This window comes from Chiloscyllium plagiosum, unplaced genomic scaffold (genome assembly GCF_037043375.1).
Source record: "Chiloscyllium plagiosum isolate Xiang-an unplaced genomic scaffold, Cpla_swu_hap1 HiC_scaffold_39, whole genome shotgun sequence".
NCBI classification, from domain to species: domain Eukaryota; kingdom Metazoa; phylum Chordata; class Chondrichthyes; order Orectolobiformes; family Hemiscylliidae; genus Chiloscyllium; species Chiloscyllium plagiosum.
This window is the reverse complement of record NW_028270177.1, coordinates 13,545,257-13,570,469: the sequence shown is the minus strand read 5'-3', so window position 1 is coordinate 13,570,469 and position 25,213 is coordinate 13,545,257. Positions and strand designations below refer to the sequence as shown.

The following is a 25,213-nucleotide window of genomic DNA, read 5'->3' as shown; positions in this document are numbered from 1 at the left end:
ATTTCACAACATGAAAGATCTATCTCCAAACCTCTGTCAAAATCTCCAGAGCTTGAAATATAAGAATGTGTATTGCAAAGGTAGACCCATACCTTTCTCCCAATCCTGCAGCATGTAATGGTTTTGAATATTTGGTGCTGACTGGGTATGAAAGCTGGATATGAAAGGCTTGAGTTATAAAGAAAGGATGGTTAGGCTGGAACATTTTTCACCGGAGCATTGGAGGATGATAGGTGACCCTATAGAAGTTTATAAAATCATGAGCGGTATCGACAGAGTTAATGATTTTGAACTGAATTGAATTTATTGTCACGTGTACCGAAGCATAATGAAAAGCTTTGTCTTGCGAGCAATACAGGTAGATCACAGAGTTAAGTAATATAGATAGTAAATAGTAGGTAAACAGCAGCAAAAACAAAAACACAGGTACAGGCGAATGTTAAGAATTTGTGAGTCCATTCAGTATTCTAACAAAAGTAGGGTAGAAACTGTTATGAAACCGGCTGGTGCATGTGTTCAGGCTTCTGTACCTTCTCCCCAATGGTAGAGATTGCAGAAAAACATTGCCAGGGTGGGATGGATCTTTGAAAATGCTGGCAGCCTTTCCTTGACAGCAGGCCTGGTAGATGGATTTTATAGATGGGAGGCTGGCTTTTGTGATTGTCCGGGCCGAGTTCACCGCTGTCTGTAGCCGTGTCCCATCTTGAATGGTACAGTTGCCATACCAGGTAGTGATACATCCAGACAGAATGCTCTTGATGGTGCACCTATAAAAGTTGGCCAGGGTATTCACTGTCATGCCAAATTTCCTCAGCTGCCTGATGAAGAAGAGACATTGTTGGGCCTTTGTAACCAGTGTATTGTCCGGGCTGAGTTCACTGCTGTCTGTAGCCGTGTCCCATCTTGAATGGTACAGTTGCCATACCAGGTAGTGATACATCCAGACAGAATGCTCTTGATGGTGCACCTATAAAAGTTGGCCAGGGTATTCGCTGTCATGCCAAATTTCCTCAGCTGCCTGATGAAGAAGAGACATTGTTGGGCCTTTGTAGCCAGTGTATCCACATGAAAAGTCCAAGAAAGCTTGTTGTGGATGACTACTCCCAGGAGTTTGACACTCTCCACTTGTTCCACCTCTGTGCTGTAAATATGTAGGGGGCATGAGTAACATCCCGCTGAAAGTCAATAATGAGTTCCTTGGTCTTACTGACATTGAGAGATAGGTTGTTCTCGGTGCACCATTTTTCCAGGTTTTCCACCTCCCATCTGTAGTCTGTTTCGTTGCCATCTGAGATTTGACTGACTATGGTGGTGTCATCAACAAAATTGTAAATGGCATTAGTCTGGTATTTGGCGATGCAGTCATGGGTATACAGTGAGTGCAGTAGGGGGCTGAGTACGCACTCTGGGTGGGCTCCAGTGTTGAGCGTTAGTGACAATGAAATATTGTCCCCAGTCTTCACTGATTGTGGCCTGTGTGTCAGGAAACTGAGGATCCAGTTGCAGAGAGTGGAGCTTAGTCCAAGATTTAGTAATCAGTCTCGAGGGGATAATTGTGTTGAAGGCTGAACTGTAGTCAATGAATAGGGTTCTTACATAGCTGTTCTTGGTATCAAGGTGTTCTAGGGAGGAGTGAAGGGCAAGTGATATGGCATCTGATGTGGATCTATTGGTCTGATAGGCAAATTGGAGTGGGTCAAGAGTAGTGGGAGGCTAGAGTTGATTAATGCCATGACCAGCCTTTCAAAGCACTTCATGACCACCAAAGTTAGGTCCATTGGGCAGTAGTCATTGAGACATGAGCCTTCTTAGGCATAGGGATGATGTTGGCCCTCTTGAAACAGGCAGGGATAGTGCCTGCTGCAGGGAGAGGTTGAAGATGTCGAGAAGATCTCTGCCAGTTGATCTGCACAAGCTCTGAGTGCACGGCCTGATGCACCGTCTGGTCCCATCACTTTCCTTGGATTCACTTGAAGGAAAGCTGATCTGATCTCTGATGCAGTGACTATTGGGATAGATTTGTCAGGACTTGTTGAAATAGGTGCTACTTCTCTGCCGAAATTCTGCCCAAAGTGCTGAGATGATTGTTGATAGTTGTCCTTTCTCTAGGATAAGGGATTTCAAGAGTAGCGGGAGCATTTTTATTGTGAGAGGAGAAAGACGTATAAAAGGCATGAGGAGCAATTCTTTAGACAGAGGGTGATTCGTGTGTGGAATGAACTTCCTGAGAAAGTGGTGAAAGTGGATATGATTACAACGTTTAAAAGACATTTGGAGAAGTACATGAATAGAAAAGGTTTGGAGCGATAAGAGCCAGGAGCAGACAGGTGGGACTAGTTTATTTTAGGATTATATTTGGCATAGCATTGTTGGCCAGAAGAGTCTGTCTCTGTGCTTTATGATGCTATGACTCTGTGAGTCTGTAACTCACTTTCTTCTGAGTATTCAATGCATGTTTGTTTTCAAAGCCACTTTTTCTTTTATTCACTTGTGACTAAGTGAGTGTCGATAGCTGGGCCAGCATTTATTACCTATCCCTAGTTGCCCTTGAGAAGGTGGTGGTGAACTTCCATTTCCTAAAATCCCTGTTAGTCTTCCTCACACTTTCTCTTCACCTTGCCTTCCTTATTGGAAAACAAAGGACAGGCAATCAGCTGACTTCAGCCCAGTGCCTGCCAAGTGCAATGTGCTTAGACCAAGTAGTTAGAACATTGGACCTTAAGTCTACACAATGTATCAGTGTTAGAGATTTCCCCTTCTCAGCTAATTCCATTCACAAATATGAAGCTCACCATTTGGTTTGGCATTCTTTTTCCTATCTCTCTGATTTAGGCTTCTTTGGCATTGTTGACAGACCTTTGCAAGGACTAGCTGGGGTGCCAGAAGTGTCCCTTGAACATAAGCATCAAGAACATCGCTTATCATTACATCAGGTAAGAAATTCAGATGGTGGGTTCAATAAATAGTCAACAGAGTCAACAAATCTCTTGACCTAATCATGAGAAAGAGAGAAATCAGAAAAGTGAGGGTAGGTTTTGTTCCTAATCCCCTCACACATTATTCCAGTTCATACTGACCAATTTTCTGAAACTATTTAAAAACGTAAGAACAGAAGTAGGCCATTCAGCTCATTGAGCCTGCACTACTATTCAATACAATCATGGCTCATCATTCACTTCAATGCCTTTTTCCCTTACTATCCCCCACATCCCTTCCCATCATGGGTATTTAGAAATCTGTCAATCCCTGCTTTATGCATAACTCAATGTTTGAGTCTCCACTGCTCTCTGGGGTAGATAATTGCAAAGATTTAAAATCTCTTGAGCCATCTCCCAGAAAATGCTCAGTTCATTCTCTCACATCTCTCACCCCTGATTACAAATTTATCCCATGAACACTCTCTCACATGTCCCCAGTCCTGATTCTAAGTTTCAATCAGCCTATTCCCTTGAACATACATTCTGGCTTTTCAGAATGTATTCATAGGGTCCTGGCAACTTCACTTGGCTGTAGATAGAGTGTGATAGAATATGCAGTGGGCAAGAAAACAGAAAGTAATTATTATACCTTTCCTGAAATTTCGATATATATATATATATATATGGAACCTGCGACAATTAAGTTGTTTCTTTCACTGCATGTCATAATTGAAACAATCTAACAGCCTGTTATTGTAAGAACTAACAACCAGGAATTCATATTTGTATTATTAACACTTCTTTGATATACTTCTGTCTACTGTTCTGAATCAACATTAACCTGTTTGAAATGGTTCAAATGGACAGAAGGATGTATTACAACGATGTTAAACATCTGTTCACTAAGACTGGAAACAATGTTTAAATGCCATTTGGATTCCTCTGCATGACTCTGTGCTGGGAATCAGGTAACAAACTACACCCTCACTTCTGAAGTGGTACCATTAAAGATAGTTTTTGTGATAAATAAAATAAAGAATACTGGTCGAGGGAAGGCATAAAACTTTTACTTTTGCCTGTTGTGAAAACAGTACTTCTCCAATCACTTTTTAAACAAAAGCAGAAAATTACGTAAGAAGTTGGAACTTTGAAATAAAAACAGAATATGCTGGAAATGCTCAGTAGGTTAGGCAGTGTCTGTGAACAGGAAAACGTTTCAGGTCTGTGGTCTTTCATGTGAGCAAATTTTACTGAATGCTAAAGTATGGCCCATTATATCAATTAGGAGAAAGTGAGGACTGAAGTCGAGAATGTGGTGCTGGTCTCCTGCTCCTTGGATCCAGCACCACACTCTTGACCCATTATATCAATGCCAGTCACATTCTACCCTAATACCCTCCTCCAATATATTATCACTCAGTTTATAAATACACTGTCTGATATGATCCATTTCAATGAGGCAACTAACATCGCTAACCCCTGGTTTAGCAGGTTCTGGCTGGGGCAGAGTGCAAGGATTCCTGGTGAATAAACCATCTAAATTTGGATGGCTTTCATCCAGCTGAGGCATATACCAATTCAGCCCTGATGCTATTGACATGTGCCTTCATATTCCATATATAACAGTATCTGAGGCAACCTATTTCTTCTACTGCTCTTACAAGCAGTTGATTTTGCTGTGGGTTATTTCTTTAAGGGTCACACACTTTTTGGGCAAAGAGTTTGTGAGCTTGACTAAGACTGCTGTATTAGAGCATAGAAAACTCATCCAGTGTTTCCTGCTCTGGTGATTCCTGCCAGAAAAAAACATATTAAAAATGTGAGAACAGGATTTAGATCAACCTCAACAACTTGCACTTCAATGTAGCAAACATCCCAAATATTCTTCACCTTGGAAAAGTTAGGTGTGTCGTTCAATTGTGGATAATCAGCTTTGTTGAGGATGGGCTGGTGCAGAAGGAAGGTAAAAGCAAAATACCGCAAATTTTAGAAATCTAAAATAAACACAGAGAATGCTGGAGATATGAAGGACGTCTGGCAACATCTGAGGAGAGAGAAACACAGCTAATGTTTTGAGTCTAGCATGACTGAAGGAATTCTGGAGAAGAGTCATAATGGACTGGAAACATTAACTCCAGTTCTCTCTCCCCGCAGATGCTGCCAGAGCCTGAGTTTCTCCAGCATTCGCTGCTTGTTGCATTAGACAATTTGGGTGGTAATAACAAAAGGTGAAGATGGGTAAAAGTAGTAGGTGTACTGAAGATTTTTGAAGATGCTAAGAAAAGCAATGAGGTGGGAAGATCTAACCAAGGAGTTCCACGTTAGGCTCTGCTGTCTATGGTGGGGTACAGGAATGTGGGGAAGGGGATGGTGTGCTGATGTTCAGTGGCAGGGGAGAAGAGTAAGAAGAATGGCAATAGGGCAGCATTGGAATATTAAAGTATATGCTTGAATCTAAGCTTGGCTGTGGTGTCCTTTTCCCCCACCCTGCCACACTGACCACTAAGCAGATCAGGCAGCATCTGAGGAGCAGGAGAATCAACGTTTTGAGTCCAGCACTACACTCTCGACTCTGAGCTCCAGCATCTGCAGTCCTCACGTTCTCCACACTGACTACCAAGACAGAGCATCTGAGTAATATATTAGAAAATCCTTGGTACCCGGTGAAACACACAAAAGCTAGAACTCTGAGTTGAGGAAAAGAAGGAATTCAAGGAAATGAATACCAACATGTTTTCAAACATTATGAAGGCAGTCTTAGTCAAACATTATGAATCAATGAATTATCATATTTCTGCTATGAGTTAGCGAAGAATCCCTACAGTGTGGAAACAGGCCCTTTGGCCCAACAAGTCCACACTGACCCTCTGAAGATTAACCCAACCAGACCCATTCCCCTACATTTACCCCTGACTAACACACCTAACCTACACATCCATGAACACTATGGGCAATTTGGCATGGCCAATTCACCTAACCGGCATACCTTTGGACTGTGGGAGGAAACCCACGCCGAAACAGGAGAATGTGCAAACTCCACACAGTCGCCTACGGCTGGATTTGAACCCAGGTGCCTGGCACTGTGAGGCAGCAGTACTAACCACTGAGCCACTATGCCACCCCAAAAAAGCAGTGATAAGCAGTGATAAATATATCTGCATTCAGACATATTTGTGACTCTCCATACAAGATTGCGATCATCAACACTTTTTCCTTCTTCCACAAGCTCAATTTTCTGACCCAGATTCGAGAATTTTCCCATAGAGTTTGGTTTTATTTATTAATTAGGAAACAAAACTTATTATTGAATCTTTCCAAGTATTATGTGGTATGATTGCAGAATGAAGAGACATTTGGCCCCCACTTCTTTCTAATTCTCCTCCCCTGCCTATTCCTGAGAATCTCACCTCCCAGTGAGGCCGTGTATCAGTGCGATACAGAACAGCAGTTCAGCAGAGCTAGGGCAAGACATGAATGCTTGAGAGAATAACAGAATCATTACTCCTATTTTCCAGCACATCCTTCGACATGAAAAAAACAAATCAGCCTTGAAATCCTCTCTGAAGACTGCGATCTTTTTTCCCCTGGTGAGACAGCACTGTGAATATCTGAAAATGTGAAGCAGCCACTGTAAGTCATGCACAGCATCATGGCAGAAGGCAAGGGAATGCCAGCCTGAGTGGCCAGTCAGGTGCCATTTTGTGTACAGAGAGCCCTTTGCTCTGCAGCCATCTTGAGGGGGAAATCCTGCAGCGTCTAAAATGGATGGAACGCCACTCAGTGTGGGCATAAGGTAGGCAATACAATTATCAAATACACATTCACGCTCTTCACTAATACCTCTCCCCACCCCCGACTTTCTGATTACACTAATTACCTAAGCAAGCAGCGATAAATGAAGCTCGAGTAACCCAATCCCGTCTCTCGTATTCCTTCAAGCAGAAAATCTGGCCTCAATTTTAATTTAATTAACATTATTTCTGACTTCTTCCATCTCTTTTCTCAATGGATGCTGAGTAACATGTTCTGTACAATTGCAGTGAATAAGATCATTTGGCGCTGTGTAAACATTTTTGACTTTTGTTCATTCCCGCCTTAATTTGATACATTAAAGTGATTGTAAAAACAGCATTGCACAGAAATAACATATTTGGGTTTTTTTAAGGTAAAGTAGAATTTTTAAAAGTGGACTTTTGAATAAAAATCAAAGAAAAACAGAAATGCAACAGAAAATGAAACTGCAGCAATTCTTAGATTTTTAGGATTATTTACAGTAATTATTCAACTGTTTTTCTTTTACTGTTTCTGTACCCAAATATTTTCACAATACACAGTATTTTATGCTGATTTTCCCCTAAGTTCCACTGTCTGCTGGCTTTTTGATGTTCTCTAGACTTCAGCTATTTGCTGGGGTCTTGCACAGGTGTCACCTCTTTGTAAATGAGCCCAAAAAGTGACAGTTGGCAGGACAATCAGACATGTGGATCATTGCATTAGACCACAGTAGTCTCCTTGCACAACTTTCAGCTTGGAGCCATGGGAAAGAGTTCAGGATCAGGAAAATTGGCTGACCACTTGGCCAGCCTACCTCTTTAATGCCTGGTGTTCCTCCTTTCAAGAACGTTTCCTTTCTGAAATTTTTGAAGTTTAATGTTTCTAATGAATGTTCATATACCTTCTGAAGAACGTAACTAAAATAGATATTTTGTCATCATTAACTATTTACATACTGAAGCTTTGGTACAGGGAGTAGCATATTTTAGAAGCAAGTAAACCCAGGTCAACTGTGACTGCTGCCTTAAAGGGCCATAAGATTCCTAGCAACTTGTCATAACAACGTCATGGCACTTTGTCTCATGGGGAGCCTGTCTCCAGAGTATGCACACATAAAATGTTTTTAACAAATATACGCCATTTAATGCCCTGAAGTCTCACCATTTTATTTATGGTTGAAACCTAAAAGGCGCTGTCCTAGATGTACTGTACACTCTGACAATCAGTGGCTGCCTGTTCATCACTGTGAATAAAACGTCCAACTTGTCACTGCCCACTGCCGAATATACATCCTTTCCTTGCAATTTTCTTCCTATATCCTATTCTGAAGATGTTGACTGTTGCTGGGAGCACAGGCTCACATGCATCATCTGGTTTGCAGAACCACCCAAGTGTTCATTCTTCATATCTGAGCATCAACAGGTTATTCCATGGCAGGATCATTGCAACTGGATGCATTCCTGTCCTCATGCAATGCCCACACCTATCTAATTTGCTTGTGGGAAGAGCAGGATTACAATTGAAAGCAGAAATCCAGATACCTTTCTATTTTAATTACCTTGGGATGCAGGCACTGAGTGGTTGTGGGTATTGGATGGGAAGAGGACTGGATACAATTATAATGCAGGTAATTTAGCTAATAATGCTACACAGTCCCTGTAAAATGATCACTTTGAAGGTGTACTGGAGTTTTGCAGGAAAGCAAGAGGTCATTTGGAGAATGAGCCACCACTTTCAACTATCTGAAATTTGAGGGAAAGGAAAGTAATGTTTTAACCTACATTTCTCTTCGGTGGCAAAGAGTTAGAAATAAATATGAGACTGTTTGTCTGTACCAAGCCTGATGTTAGATATAAGGGCTAAACATGTTTGTGAAGAAGTCATGATAATACAAAATAATACATGGCTTAGAAAGGGTGGATGCTAGGAAATTGTTTCCGTTAGGTGAGGAGACTAGGACCTGTGGACACAGCCTTAGAATTAGAGGGGGTAAATTCAGAACAGAAATGCGGAGACATTTCTTCAGCCAGAGAGTGGTGAGCCTGTGGAATTCATTGCCATAGAGTGCAGTGGAGGCTGGGACGCTAAATGTCTTCAAGGCAGAAATTGATAAATTCCTGATGTCACAAGGAATTAAGGGCAACGGGGAGAATGCGGGTAAGTGGAGTTGAAATGCCCATCAGCCATGATTGAATGGCGGAGTGGACTCGATGGGCTGAATGGCCTTACTTCCACTCCTATGTCTAATGGTCTTATGGTCTTATGGTCTTATGATGTACAACCTTGGGCCGAGCAAGCTTTCTACTGTCTGTACAGAGAACAATTGTGATGAATGAAGATATTCAGCACTACAGACATTAATATTTTGGTGTTGCTGCTCTTTTATGATTTCATATAATAATTTATAAATAGAGCAGGGCCTTTGAAAAACAGTCAAGTACATTACTTGAAAAATAACAGCAATCTCAGATTTTCAAAAATTGAACAGTAATTTAGTATGGTTTGTAAGACTGTTTTTGAAAGAATGTGATAATTGAATATTGACTAGGAATCATCTGGGAAGATTTTTATTAATAAAGAATAGGTTTCCAATTTTGCGAAGCATATGTTGGTAGATGGTTTTTATGATGCTTACTTAGCAGAAAAAGATCATTTTGCATTAGAAGTGCCATCCCTTTGTGGTCGACTTACAGGAGTGGAAAAAATGTTCTGAATAACGAAAGGGCATTCGCATGTTGCTATACAATTCATCAACAATGTAATACAACCCAATTTTGTAAGGTGTTGTCTCTGCAGGCTGATGGCCTACCATGCATGGACAACCTGATTTCTCCAGAATTTCCATGCCCCCAAATAAACATAAAAATGCCTGTTTCATATCATAATCCTTTTGCTCATCTTTTGTGACTAAAATTGTGCCAAATAAATATTATATGTAGATGGATATATAACAGTCCCACTTTTACTTTCACCCAATTTTAAAGTTCTGAGGCCCATATCTTTTCTGTGTACTTCTGACTTATTGTAGAATTATTTTGCACAAGTCACAATTGCCTTTCTAGTGAGAAATATACAAGGGGTGAATGCCCAGGGATATGTGGAATATTCTGCTGCATTGATACTAAATCTATATAACTCCATGGCTTTTTATATCATCTTTTGGATAGATTGAATATTCATCTTGCGCTAATCTGTAATTTCATTGACATAATTATTATGAACAAGTTGTACAGTTCAGGCATTGAAGTGAAGGACTCTGGTTCCAGTTAAGAATCAGGCCTAGAAACAATTAACTATAATCATGAGATCACAACACAGTTATTCTAAGGGTGAAGTTTAGATTCTGCTGAATTTTAAACATTTAGAAGAGTTATTTTCTCATGCATATCCATTAATCAGGCCAATCTGTTTTGAAGCACTAACAACATACTTCTTGTAGTTACAATAATTATATACCAATAGAAATTTGAGGCCATATGCCAGCTTTATGAACTTTATTTCTTTCAGTTAATGTGGAACATTGCAGAGAAAGAGTTTATATTTGTCCAGTCTCTCATGTGGTTCTGCAAGAGTTAAGTACAAATCAATATATTAGTTTCATAACTGATAATTTATATTTAATGTTCTGTTTGTTGCATATCAAAATGCCCCCGGAATATGAACAAATCTTGAGGGTCTATTGTAGTTATATTTTTAAAAGCCCTACCTTGTTATACGTTGAACAGACCTTGTCTTTCAATTTAAAATGTCAGCTGCTCTCCCAGAGTAGATATGCAGAGCTGTCACAAAGAACATGCGAATAAGATGTTTTCAAATGACATATTTGTGAATTTTTTATTATTCTGCCCTGAACCAAATCTTGCCCCCATTTGCTTGCAGAAATGGACAGATTTATTGAGTCTGATTTCCTCCTAAGATGTTTCCCCTGTGCCTCAATCAAGAAGAAACTTAAAAACTCATTTTGAAGGTGGAGAAAATGTCTGTAAATAAACAAAAAAACCTTGCAAATTCTCAGAAATGGAATTTATTCAATATTTTACCAGATTTTTTTAACCATGAGAATGGTACGGGTGCATGATTGGTTGGTTGGTTGTCGGGGGGGGGAGTGCGCAATGTGAGTGTTGCGGTGGGAGGGGAGAATTAATTTAAGCTGAAACAGCTAAATTAAACAAAGAGAATACATTCTCATGATTGGCAACCTGGATTGTGAGGGTTCCCAGCGCAAACTGGGACGCTGTGGCGATCATCCATGTTTCAAGACTGTAAACATCGGCCCTGATCACACGGAGATTATCAAAGAGATAATGAAAAAAATATAAGCAGTTAAACAACTGCCTCTAATGAACAAAATCCTGACAAGCTACCGTACATTAACATAATTACATGGAGTGAGCTTACTGCCGCTGGCGAGCAGATTGTGAACAAACAATTAAAACAACAGTAGCTCCTTTGTCACCCTCATCATTTGTACTTGTCGAACATTTATTTAACGTTACACCGTTCTGAACTTCATCATGTTTATTTTAAAATTTAAATTTAGATTTGAAATTTAATATGATCTTTATTTAGCAGCAAAAGAATAGACAATATTCCCTAATTTTTACAGATTGGCAGCCAATTCAATATTGATATCAGTACTTACTATAGAAGTGTTTTTTTTAACAAAACATTGTGGCTTAAAAATTGGTCTATGTCAGAAACAAAGAAATATTTTAAAATATTCTCTAACGAACATTCTGCGATTGACTAAAAATCAGCCAAATATTCACAAAAGGAAATAAATGTAGCTTGTGTTGCCCAAAGTAGATGTTTTAACTAAATTCAAATATCTTTTGGGAAGAAATAGTTTCTAAATAAAGCCCTTTCTGTCAGCATAAGTCCAGAGCTTTGGCATGTAGCTGCTAAATGCAGGATCTTGAATCCAAGAAATAAAGGTGTACATTTTGCTGCTTTTTTTTTTTGACATGACCCATCTTCTGTTTCATCAGTGAGCCTTGCATCCTGTTGGTCTGGATGTAAGGGCAGTGAGACTTACAGTAAATGCACACCTTCCGGTTTGGTTCTCTGTAATCATTAAGAATAATTATTCTTAATTGCAGCTGTTAGTGTTGGTTTTTACAGCAGCTGATGCTCCTGCTGACTCTGTGCTTTCATAGTCTGTTATAAAGATTATGTAAATGCTACAGGCTTTTTCGATACCAACATTTGATTTTTTTGTGACTGTTAGAGCAGAACATGTGACATCAACTGCAACTCCTTCATTATATTTTTCCTCCTCATATGAAAAACCTGAAGTTATTTAATTGCAAAATTAGTTCCCGACCTTCCAGTTTCTGCAGTTATAGATGCTTAATCAAGAAAATAAAGGTTAGAACAAAATAAATGTCAGATTGCAAAAAGATGGAAATTCTTTATTTCTCAAATTTTGCTTATTGTTAGAATGTTTGTGAATATTGTGCATGTGTGTGTCTCTCTCTGGGATATGATGATCTTACAACACATAGTATTCACATGCACCAACCAGGTGGCTGGAAAAGTTTCTCCAAGGACATTAGTTGTACTGTGGTTGCATCGTGAATGTTGGTTGAGAGCGAGATGGAATTCCAACCTTTGTGGCCATTTCATTGCCATGAGAAAATGTTTAGGTCATCATAGTGTTCTCTCTCATGGTGTCAAGGCTGAAATAAATTCTGCTAACTGGTGAATCAACCTTTAATGAAACCATGATCTGCGACTACATCTTTTGTTAAATGGCATCAGTTGTGGGCTCTGCAATTAATGGTTAATTAAGGTGTACCCTTCTAAGCATTTCGCCTAAAGTAATCAAGAACATTTCAGGTGGTTAGTTTACTTTCAATCTAGAGCAAGTGATTGTGTCCAGTGCATCCCTCCCATTCCTTTGTAACATTTCTGGCTTGGCTTGCTGTGTGACAGAATGATGAGGACATGTGAATACGGCAGAGGAAATGGAGGATTTTGCAGGCGTAATCAAAACACATGTTCAGGTTTATTTTTAAAACACCTGCTCTCGAATGCTTGAGACAATGTCATTGTCTTGTGCTTTTTAAAAAATAGGTTAATGAGGTAATCGTTGTACCTGTGATTACAGAAATAATGTGAGTTGTGAGGAAGGAGGTTTTATGCCCTGTCTAGTTATCTAATCCAGTTTTGTGGCATCTATTTATTTATATTGTATAATATTTTGGGTATAATACTGCCATCTCAAACATTCCTTCCAAAGAGGGAGTGCCAGGAGAAGATTGTATTTTTCTGTGCTGCTGTGAGCTCAGGTTTATCTTGATTGAAGCTGTTTTCACTACACAATGTTCTGAGCATCACTGTGTGGATGTAAAACTAGGATTAAACTGCAATCAAAATGCACAATCAGGAGATGTGAAATCATTATTCGAATTTCCATGCAGGCTGGGCTTTCCACAAAATTATAACTGCAGCTTTTAACCAGAAGGAAGCCCAGTCAATATATACTTTTTTTCTTTGCACTATTCTTTTTTACATAATAATTTTCCAACACAGTGTATTAATAAAAGAGTGTACATCGCATGTTGCTAAGTTTACATGCAATTACATAGTGGGCTCGTCAAAAGTTGGGTTTGAAGAAGCTTTTAACTATCAGGAGATTTGTGAAAGATATTATACCTGGCTGAAAATTCCTTATTTAAATGTTGCAGTTACATAAGGAGTGTTCTATTATGGAGAGCAAATGGGATGCCTCGTGGTAATTTGGAATTCTCTGCATGGATTTAAATTCCATGTGGGTTGGGCCTGCATTTAGCCTTGTTCAAACCACAATTAAATGACTGATGCCCTTAGGTAACTCTGTCATTTTTACTCCAGAATCTAGATTCAGAAAAAAAAACATGCTTCAACAGGAGAATCAAAACTAAGGGAGAATCCAATGGAAAAGCAATTTAGAAAAGAAAAAAGAATGAACAGCCTTGCTCACCTACAAATTATGGAATAATCTCTCCCTGGTAATTAATTCACAGTCACTGATTTGAATAATCACCCTATAGTAACTAATTCACAGCGTCAATGATTTGACATTGAGAATATTTCTGCGCTAAATAGCGCCTATATTTTATTCACCCCATCTATTGAATATGAACATTGTTAGCTCTAGCCTCATTATTATGACTTCCAAATATCTGCTTTGTTTGCAACACACACACACAAAATATCAAAGTTCAATAATCATAATTTTTCTGCGCCAATAGATATCTGCTAGAATGCTATATCTCTTCCTTTTTTATATTCAATACTGGATAATTATGAAATTCTAAAAAAAAATCTGTTCAAAATTTCTGGTTTATTCAATTGATGCATTTGTTTAAAATTAAACTGATCTATTTTCAGGGGAGTGAATTGTGGGGTAGAAGTATACTATCAGAAATGGGGGATGGAATAATACAGTCACTTAATCACTTTATTATTTAAATATCTTGAAATATTCATGGTTTCTATTTATCTCTTGCTAAATGATTTACAGCAGTATGCATTTTGACATAGGGTTAGACAGGAGTGAGTCTCAGTTGGGCACCTGGTCCTGGATACAGTGCTGTGCCAAGGCTTACTGTTTGCAACCCTGCAGGAGTCATTTAGCAAAAATCAAGATGGCTAACAAGGCCGTCACTGAGCGCTGATCTGCATAGTTAACTCTTTCACTCCTGGATTGGATTTCTTTTACAGCTGGTTGCATAGCAACAGATTAGCGCTCACCCAGTCAGGGCTGCAGCTGCATTTATGCACTCGGATTAATAATGTGCCAAGATTGTGGTGCTTTAGATTTTCCCTTTGGAGTCCGAGTTTTCTTTGTCCTTTTTGCATTGCTGACTCTTTTTCTGAGTAGCATCTATTGTTTCCATACCGCTCATTTTTTCCTTCTTCTCCTGAAGGTGTTAACTCCTGCCAGGATGCGATTCATAGATGGCGGCCACCCTTTTTGCATCCTCATCTCCTCCTCAGTAGTCAGTGTCAACAGGTTACTCTGTTATGGAATGCATCATAGCCCAATCTGATTTTATACTTGACCCCAAGATGTGCAAATATTCACATTCTGGCAGGTGGTAAGGCCTGTGTTCAGGAAATCAAGTGCTGTCATTAATTTTCTCCTCCCTCTTAGCCTAGAGGCTCAAAACTACAGCTTCTCACTTAGGCTGCTTCTCCATCACCCTTTGATCAAAGGACGGATACTTGCAAGATAAGATGGGACTTCCATAAAACAATCAGTTTCAAAAGCAACCTCACAGTATTTTGAAAAGCAAAAATAAACAGAAAATTATCCATAACGTTGCATAATGTCCTCTGCTGAGGGTCAAATTGATTTTTCAGTAGTTCTACATCCTTGAAGAAGCCAGCTGAACTGGATTGTAATACAAGATGTAAATAGGTTTGTTGTACGGTATTTTTACAATGATCATTTTGCAATGTTTGAGGGATCTTTTCCCCACTCCCCTATCACTTTTATTAGCATGCTGGGATTTGGATCCTATTGGTAACAGATAGGCTTGCTTTACACGCAATATATGTTTCATATGCATCTAAACAATGTGGAGAGGACATTTATTTGCAGGCTAATCAAAGTCCATTCACAGAGCCATAGAGATATACAGCATGGAAACAGACCCTTTGGTCCAACTCGTTTATGCCAACCAGCTATCCTAAACTAATCTAGTCCTATTTTCCAACACTTGGCCCATATCCCTCTAAACTCTTCCTATTCATATTCCTATCCAGGTGCCTTTTAAATGTTGTAATTGTACTATCTCTACCACTTCCTCTGGCAGCTCATTCCATATATACACCAACCTCTGTGTGAAAAAGGTGTCCCTTAGATCCTTTTAAATTTTTCCCCTCTCACCCTAAACCTATGCCCTCTAGGTCTGGACTCCCCCACCCCAGGTAAAGATCTTGTCTATTTACCCTATCCATGCCCCTCATGATTTTACAGACTTCTATTATGTTACCCCTCAGCCTGATGGACATTTTTCTGGATGAATCATAGGACGGTAGTCAGGAGGGGGAAACACTGATGAAGTTTGAACCTAAGGGCTTTCTCATCCTTCTGCTGCTGTACATTTATTCACTGACCCATGGGGGTTTGGTCAGGGGTTGTGTGTGTGTGTGTGTTTGAGAGAGAGTGAGAGAACTGACAGAATGGAACACAGGCAATGGAATGAGACAACATTTTTTGAACATTTCAGTTGGTATGTTTATCAGAATACTTTTGGAATAATGTAGTCAACAGGTGACTGTTTCAACATTGAATAACCTATAGTAGGAACTTAGGAGATCAATGAGGTTGTGTGTAGGGAGCTTTGTAATGAATAGAGTGCCTGACTGAAAGCTCAGTTTAGGGCTAATGAAGATACCAAGTCAGCTTGGATTCACATATGAAGGGAATCTGCTTTTGGAAGGCGTCAGAGGCAACTGTTGCTTGTGGAATCATCTCCCAGTGAGGTTCAGCACCTTTGGCGAGGAGTGAAGAAAAGTCAAGCAGAAAAATGGTGATCATAGTCAGCAGATTTGTGCTCAAGTAATCAGTACAAAACAGGAACAAAGTGATTGAGACAGAGACCAATGCTTTTCAATTTTTGAAAGTCCATTTGACAAAAATAAAAAGAAAACCATCGTTTGTTGAAATGTGTGTTTGAGTATGAAATAGTCGAATGATTCTAAATGAAATGGTGATCAATAAATACAGTCCTGGCCTAAGTTAATTACGTAGGATGCACCACTGTAAGAAGAAGGTAGTAGATTTAGTGTTGCGGGGACCAATGGGTGAGTTACATGTTTACTCTGTAAGGGAATGAGCGAGATCGTAGTCTAAAAGACAATATTGGTTTTCTGTAAAATAGGTGATAGTGGACTTGAGGTCACAATCAGATCAGCCAAGACCTTATTTAAGGAATTGAATTGAATTGAATTGAATTTATTGTTACGTGTACCGAGGCACAGTGAAAAGCATTGTCTTGCGAGCAATACAGGCAGATCAAATAGTTAAGTAGCAAAGATAGTAAATAATAGGTAAACAGCAGCAAAAACAAAAACACAGGTACAGGCGATTGCTAAGAGTTTGTGAGTCCATTCAGTATTCTAACAACAGTAGGGTAGAAACTGTTGTGAAACCGGCTGATGCGTGTGTTCAGTCTTCTATATCTTCTCCCCGATGGTACAGAAGCCTAAACGTTGCCAGGATGGGATGGATCTTTAATAATGCTGGCGACCTTTCCTTGATAGCAGGCCTAGTAGATGGATTCTATAAATGGGAGGCTGACTTTTGTAATTGTCTGGGCCGAGTTCACCACTCTCTTTAACCGTCTCCCATCTTGAATGGTACAGTTGCCATACCAGGTAGTGATACATCCAGACAGAATGCTCTCGATGGTGCACCTATAAAAGTTGGCCAGGGTATTCGCTGTCATGCCAAATTTCCTCGATGGAGCAGGCAAAAGGGGCTGAATGGCTCCTAATTTGTACATGTACATCTCAAACAACTTTAATTCCAATTGATGAAAGCTGAAGTAAAAATGGGAGACATAAAATAGCAGCGGACTCACCAGCATTTGTTTTATATCATCACACAACAGCAAAATCTACCCAATGTTACAAAAGGCAGAGATGAATGCGGAATACTGCGAATTGGTGAAGATGTTACATGAAGGGACAACATAAGCGATTAAGCTGCCTTTTTAGACCTTGCATGCCCCTCATCCTGCAAGGCTATGCTTCTAGCAGCACTATTCACTCGTAACTATCTCAAATATCTGGTATTCATGCAAAGCTATTTAACTGCAGCTGGCATCACAATTGAAGCTTGCTCAGAGTTTGCATTTGTGTACTTGGCAGCAGGCCTCTGATTAGCAATTAGAAGCTGGATTGTTGGCTGATTTTATTATTCCATTGCTCCCCCAGGCTGCTCCTTCTCATTGAGGTTCAGGAATATAGAGGGCAATTTTATTATCCGAACACTGACCTAAGTGAGGCTAGTTAACTCAGCATATGCCAGAATTGTAACCTTGAACCTTTGCTCTGACATGAGTAGTGATCCATTAGATAACCCTGTTGAGCCGTCAGTGTGTATCAATGCTTGTCCTCTATACGAGTTGAGATCTATGTACCATGCTTATCAAGATGGTCAGTACAAATTGAGCACTTTTTGTCATTAGATCACATGTTTTTTTTCATAGTTTGCTTTCACAAAGGGAGGAAATCACCACCATAATGTTCAACAACCCAATATCATCTTTTGATAAGAAAATTGAATTGTTCCCTTTCTATTTTTGCAGAACACAAATTAAGAAGAGCCAAGGCTGCATTCTAAGGGAAATGGCCAACTCATCAATTTGGCCCCATAAATTTATGGCTGTCACCTGACCACACAGGCTAAATATCATTTCTTGTTTCTATACAGACCCTCAATTCTGCATATTTAAAACATTCTTTTAAAAATGTTCTTTAAAAAACAATTTGTCTGAAAATTACTGTTTCAAACTGGCATTTGAATGGTTGAAGGAAGCACTTCTCGTATGGTGTGGCGGTGGGGTTGTAGTTGAATGTATTAAATTGTAAAGAGAAAACCCAAAATTACAATGTACAGAACATTCTGCAAGAAGCATATGAACTACATGGACATTTGGCGGTTAATGTTTGGGGGTGGAGAAGGTCAAGGAAAAACGTGTTGACCCCTTTATATGATGATACAAGATAGTAGAACAGAACAGGTAACAAATCAGCTTGTAGTTCCCCAGCCACAAGGATGCAGCCATTCACCAGTTAACCTTTGCTGGACAGTTAAATTACAAATCCTGTTTACAAAAATATCTCCTTGTTCCTCCTCCCTCAGTTAGCTGTGTAGAGGTTGCTGTGCAACTAGAGTGAGCTAAGTCCAATGCTCGTTAAAGAAAAAAGCCCCATGACTATCTCTTTCTGACCGTTTGGCTTTCAGATGGAACTGGACAGTAAAACAGCACAACACCTTTTAATAGACAGTGGCTCTCCAGTCTCTAAAGCCAGCTTGAATAAATGTTGATCTTTCCCCAGGCAATAAACAGAATAGGAACAAACAACATTTCAAGAGGGAGACCATGCAGCTGTAGCAATTGTGTTAGTAAACAGTTTATTGTACCCAGATCATTATCCCACCCCTTCCCTTTCCCCTCAACCTGACAATGGCTGCATTGTGCTGGGACCCTCATTCGTAGTCTGGAGAGGCAGCTTTGGCATTGTCAAGAGGAGCTGGGAAACGGCTGTGACCACGGCAGAGGTCGAATACAAACAGATGCCCATCAGTGACAAAGGCACTGAGTGTTGGCACAGACAAGGGCCTCCTTGTTCCTTGGTGAAGCTATCTTGGGGTCTGTCTGTGTGCATGCGCCTGTGTTAATTACTTCTGTGATGCGAGTGTATACGTGTATTTCGGTGTGTGTGTGTGTGTGTGTGTGTGTGTGTGTGTGTGTGTGTGTGTGTGTGTGTGTGTGTGTGTGTGTGTGTGTGTGTGTGTGTGTGTGTGTGTGTGTGTGTGTGTGTGTGTGTGTGTGTGTGTGTGTGTGTGTGTGTGTGTGTGTGTGTGTCTTTCTCTCACTCTTGTCTGTCTCTACTGTTTACATGTGTTTCTCATTCTATCCCTCCTGTCGGTCTCTTTGTCTGCATGTCTTTTTGTTTTTGTCTATGGCCTTTATCTGTCTCAAGCAAAAATATACAATAATGTGCTTGAGTGTTAATCACTCCAGCTCTAGGCATCATAGAATATTATGGAATTTAAAATTTTTGTTATACAACTTACAAGACAGGCTGTCTCATGGTATCACATTTTCATCATTTCATGATTTGTGTTGGTATTTAATTCTTCTTAAAAAATTGAAAAATAAGTGCTGCTTCTTTCTGCACTTCTTTGAAATGGTAAAAAAAAGAATTCTATAAAGGTTCTTTGTGAAATGTAAGAGTATAATTTATAAGTAGTCACAAAAACAGATCTACAAGCAAATAAAATGGATGTAAAAAGAGAGAGTGGGCGAATAGCAGGGATTGAATCCCCATTTATTCCCCCAGTAATAAATTTAAAGTCCTTTCTGAATTTATGGCTCGTTTGATTCCAAATGCACCCAGGGAACAAAGCAAATTAATTTATTGCAACGACAGCTCAGAGTTTCAAAAAAAACTCTCCCACGTCCCATATGTCAGTTTAAAACCAATTCTACTGCAAATGTATTCCAGTCAGGCCTCATAACCTTGAATGTGCACTAATCTGCTGCCCTTCTGTATCCAAAATAGGATTCAGATGGGTATGATACAACTAGTAAAGAGGCCACTCATGTCTCTAGTCTGAGACTGGTAGAATGGCAATATTTTACTTCCTCTCTTAATTAAAGATTTTTAAATCAATCTGTTTGTTTTTAATTAGCTGCATTTTTAAATAAACAGCTATAAAACATAAACTGTTTTTCAACAGTTTCAGGAGTAAATGAGTTGTACCTTAAGGTAAAAGTAAAAAATGTAATATGGTATTAAGTGATACAAATGAGGGAGGTGGCAGCTTCTGCCTTCGATTCTGTGTTGTGATAGCTAATCTGTCAGGACAGCAACAGGACAGCCACACTTAACCTCCACATTGCTGGGTTAGGGAGGAAAAACAAATACCTGCACTCTTTACAACGTTCCTCAATGGCCTTCATTAGGATTAGCTCCATGAAATGCCTTCCATAATGTGTGTGGAACAAGCTACATATTCAGGATAACAAAAAGGTATTATGCTGAAAAAGAGAGCATAGGTCAGAAAGATGCAGAGGCTATGGTAGGTGTAGAAACAGATAAGCATGAGCAGAACAGACAGAGACTGTTCAGCCAATGATCAGAGATAGGCAGATAGAGGGACAAGATCGTTAAGAGCAACAGAGTCAGAAGGTGAGAGTCAAAGAGAGGGCGAAATCAAGTATGTATTCAAACAAAGCAGAAATGAGAAGAGCAGCTTGTATGATATGCAGAGAATGATCTGAAAGGAGAGTGAGCATGAAGGTAAGCGAGATATGATTGACATCAGTGCAGCAGAGGCTATCACCATATTTAAACAGTCAGGCTGTGATTATCAAAAGGTTGTACAGGTAATAGGACAAGCTTGATTTATTCTTGCTACCACAGTCCAGTGATGTGAAGGGATGAATTCCACAGGGCTCCTGTTGTAGAATCTTCATCTTGGATGTGATGGAGACTGAACTTGAGCTTCCTGCAGCGGGAGCTGCACCGACCACAGGGAAAAATCAAGTGCAGGGCCTTTCTCCATCAGACAGACAGACTGACAGGGCATAAGTCAAACAGAGGGAGACATGATAAACTGGGAGCCAGCCTGCACAGACGTTCTGCAGGATCTATTACTGAGACACATGGATTTTCTGTTTCCACTTTTGATTTAATGATTAAATGTTATTATTATTGAGTTTCTACTGAATGGTACTTAAACATTGCATGTATTGAGTTAAATACATTAATTAAATAGATTTGTGTCTGGTCTAAAACAAGTCCATTGTGCATTCCTTCTCTCCTCTATCTCCTTCTACCTTTATGAAAGATTGCAAGGCAAGTAGCTAACACCACTTAAAGGTAAACAGATCTTTGGTTTGATATCGAAGACGTGAGGAGATAAACAAGGCCAATGTGTTAACTGCAGTTGGAGTATTGTGTAAATGCTTTCAGCATTAAAAAATTGAAGATGTTCCTTAAAACCCAACAATTTGAATAAGCTTTCAATTACCTAATTTAATAACCCCCTCCGCTTTAGATCAGTCTCAATTTTCGTTTGACCACTTTCTTTGATGGGCCTTAGGATGTTTTACAATGTTAATGGTAATAGATAAATAGAAGTTGTTGTTGATAGAATAGAAAAGGTCCACTGTAAAATCACTTAGATGCCCTCTGTAGAGCATATGGAGATTTAATGGAGTTCAAAACAATGAAGTATTTTGACAAATTAAATAAGGACAGTTTTCCCATGGCAGAAGCGTCAACAACCATAAGACACTAAAATTGAACTAGTGGAAACGTGAGGAAATAATGTTCAAACAGTGAATTGCTCTGATTCAGAATGCAGAGCCTGAAAGGGCAGTGGAACCAGATTGAACAATAATTTTCAGAAGGAAATTGTGCAAACATATCTAAAGGGGAGATATTTTCAGGGTATAGAGAAAAGGAGGGAAGTAGGACTATTTGGATAGATCTTTCCACAGGCACAGTAGGGCAAATGCCCTCCTTCTGTGTTCTACAATTCTATGATTCTACATTACCAGCGATGATGGGTGACAGTTATTACATTTCATAGAACTGACAACACAGAATCAGGTCATTCAGCCCACAGTTGATACTGCTGTTTATGCTCCAATCGAGTTTCCTCCCTCTCTATTCAATCTACCATTGTAACTTACCATTCCTTTCCCTTTGTGCATTTATCTTATTTCCCCATAAATGCATCAATGGTACTCACCTCAATATTTCAAGTATAGCAAATGCCACATTCCTGCCACTGAATAAAGCCATTTCTCCTGAATTCCTTATTGTGATATTTTTGTGACAAGTTTTATACTTGCTGCCCCTATGTCAGGCTTCCAATGAGTGGAAGCATCTTCTCTATGTGTATTCTGTTGAGTCCCTTCATAATTCTAAGTTACAAAGAGAAACTTGACAAATTAGAACTTAGTTCATTGGAGTGGTGAAAGGTAAGGGGGCTTCAAGTAACAGAGTGGTATCAAAAGATAAATAGGAATAGATTGTTACCACTTGTCAATAAAAAAGGACAGACATTTAAGATAACTGTAAAAACAAAGAATGAGGTAAAATTTAAAAATGTCTTCTTCCCATGCAGGGCTGTCTGAACATGAAATTCCTTACCTCAAGCTATTGGCGGAACAGATGTGATGAACTCTTTCAGAACTAGACAGCGATTATAACAATAATAATGTTAAATCTCATAGGCAGCAAGGAATGAATGGGAACAGAGGAGATAGCTTTTTGGAAAAATAGAGCTGTGATGGGGTTTAAAGATGTTCTTTGCACTAATGATAAGTACAAGTCTTAGTCACTGTTCTCACTGACCTTATTTTGGAAAGCTCAATGATTATTCTTCTTCTCTCTCCCTTGTGTTTCAGTTTAGATTTTCGTTTGCCATTATATGTGTTTATAAACAAAATGGAAGTGAAATTTGTCAAATGTTCTTTTCCCCATGAATACATCATTTCCATGAATAAACAAAGAGTAATGGATAATTAATGAGATATGGAAATCATATCAGAATGCACTAGTGAGTTGCAAAAGAGTTGAGTACACTGGCCATGGGGAGCAGTTTTTGTTGATGCAGTTTCCTCATTCTTTGTAATGGCAAAGATAGAAAATTCTTTCAAGTTAAGAGATATGTTTTATTCTAATTTTCCCTTATACGATAATTTTGATCTTTGCTCCAGTAATTCCCAATCCCTCAAACTGAGTTAGTGAGAAAACTGGGTGCATGTAATAGCTTTTAGTTATGTGATCTATGTTACTTTGAGATCCCAACTGCTCATGTGACATTGTGTGATTTGCCACACAGAAAGACTTTCAGGACATCTTTGGGCAGGCTTGACCTGTAGTCCTCACCACAGGAAGGGTTAGGAAGTAGGTCCCAAGCCAGAGCTGGAATCAAAGCCTGTGCAGTTGGCATCAATCTGAAACACACTGACTGTCCAGCCATTTGATGCTACAACCTACTCCTCCTCCCCACTTTGCCCAACAGTCTGAGCTGTTGTGGCAATATGTGTTTTTATACGCAAGTAGCAGTGCCTGAGCTGTTACTGCTAGAGGGTCCAATGTTCTTTCCATCATGTGACTGACCATGATCTCGCCTAAGATTAACCACCTCCCACATGTATATGTTGCAGGATTTAACTTGTTTGACCATAGTCTGAGTGTACCTGGCACTTAAACCCCAGGGGTCCTGGATTTGAGGCATGACACTATCTATTATGCTGCAAGACCTCCAATCTGCCAGCTATCAGATTCAATAAATGTAACCCGATCATCCATTTTGGGAGAGGTAGGAGACACATTCAATGTGCAATTAGTCATCCCAACACTAACTTAGCATTTGATCCAAATGTCAAGTCATTGCATTATAAAAGCTATGAGTTGTGCATGTTTCTTCTCTAAGATCAATATAATCCAGAGTAAGGCAATAGATGTTCCTCTCTTTTCCCTCTGTAATAGGTCAATGTCAGATGAATATTCACAAGTTGAATGTAGTTTCTAATAGATATGGACCTACACAAAAATGTTCCACTGGATATAAAGAGTAGGGAGGTATGGTATAGGTGGGTGATTCAGGGATTCATAGAGGAACACATAACACAAGGAAGGCCATATCTCCTAACTCACCCACTTAACTTCCCACCCCTTCCCTGTAGCAACAGCTTAGTAGTGTCTCTCAGAGACAAAGGATGATTGATATACAAAATGGACTAGATTATCATATTAATGCAGCAGAGATTATTCTTTTGATATATGATCAGAAAATGCTGAAAATACTTAGCAAGTCAGGAGACAATAGTGAAAAAGAAACAGTTCATGCCTTTCCTCAAGAAACAGGCCTTTAAGAAGAATATAACTGTTTTTGACTTTGAAGGTCAGACACATAAATGGAAGAGTGTAGAGGGACCTTTCTCCTCAGCTGAATTCATGCTATGGTCAGTGTAGAGAGTACCCTGAACCTGCCCCACAGTATGCCAGACTTTGGACTGCTTAATATTGGCACTGATAAGTGAATTGAAGAACAAATGTATGTTTTGAAATTCTGTTCGTGAAAATTCTAGTTTAGCCATGGGGAAGGTTGTGGAAAGTAGGAATATTGGATTTGAAGCAAAATTTCAGGGGAGATCTTATTGGTGTATCCAAGATTTAGAGAAGTATGGGAAATCTGAAGACTGGTATCAACATTTAACAGATAGGCACTCAAACAAGGGAGCACATACCCAAGCTGTTAGTAGATAAGGTGAACAGTTATTTCAAATTTCATTCTGTCCCATAGAAGGTAGTTAATGAACAAAATGAGCCATGGAAGAAGACTTTGGAGGCACAAATCTTAGTAGCTTTAAAGAAGAACTGACAGGATACTTTTCAAAAAAAAGAGGGAAGAGTGTTAGAAATAGAGTGCTATAAGCCTGATGGAATGCTGTGTCTGTTTGTATATACATATATTCAACAAATGGACAAGTAAAGGGTGGGCAATGGAATTTTCACTGTTAAAGCCATCTCCTTCTGCTGTTTAATTTATTTCTCAGAACAGTCACGATAGAAACAAACAATTGAATATCTGAGTCCTTAAGTGGTCACTTTGCAGCAAACATTACTGTGTAATGATCAGGAGTGTGAAGTCAGATTGTTTTATTTCCTTTCACTCCAAATCCCATGACACAGAAACCATTTGTCGGGACTCAATTACTGCCCTTCCAACATTACATTTAATTTAATAATGATGATGTTGCTTTGAA

The 25,213-nt window shown here is 39.3% G+C and overlaps 1 long non-coding RNA gene across 1 annotated transcript in view; it reads left to right on the top strand.

Annotated features, from left to right (window-relative positions):
- The window catches only part of LOC122540938 (uncharacterized), an 86,798-nt gene that overhangs the window by 25,069 nt on the left and 36,516 nt on the right, over positions 1–25,213 (top strand). The window contains exons 2-3 of the long non-coding RNA XR_006309464.2: positions 2,833–2,933; positions 6,434–6,711. This is a non-coding gene — a long non-coding RNA (uncharacterized LOC122540938). The remainder of the gene's footprint in view (positions 1–2,832; positions 2,934–6,433; positions 6,712–25,213) is intronic.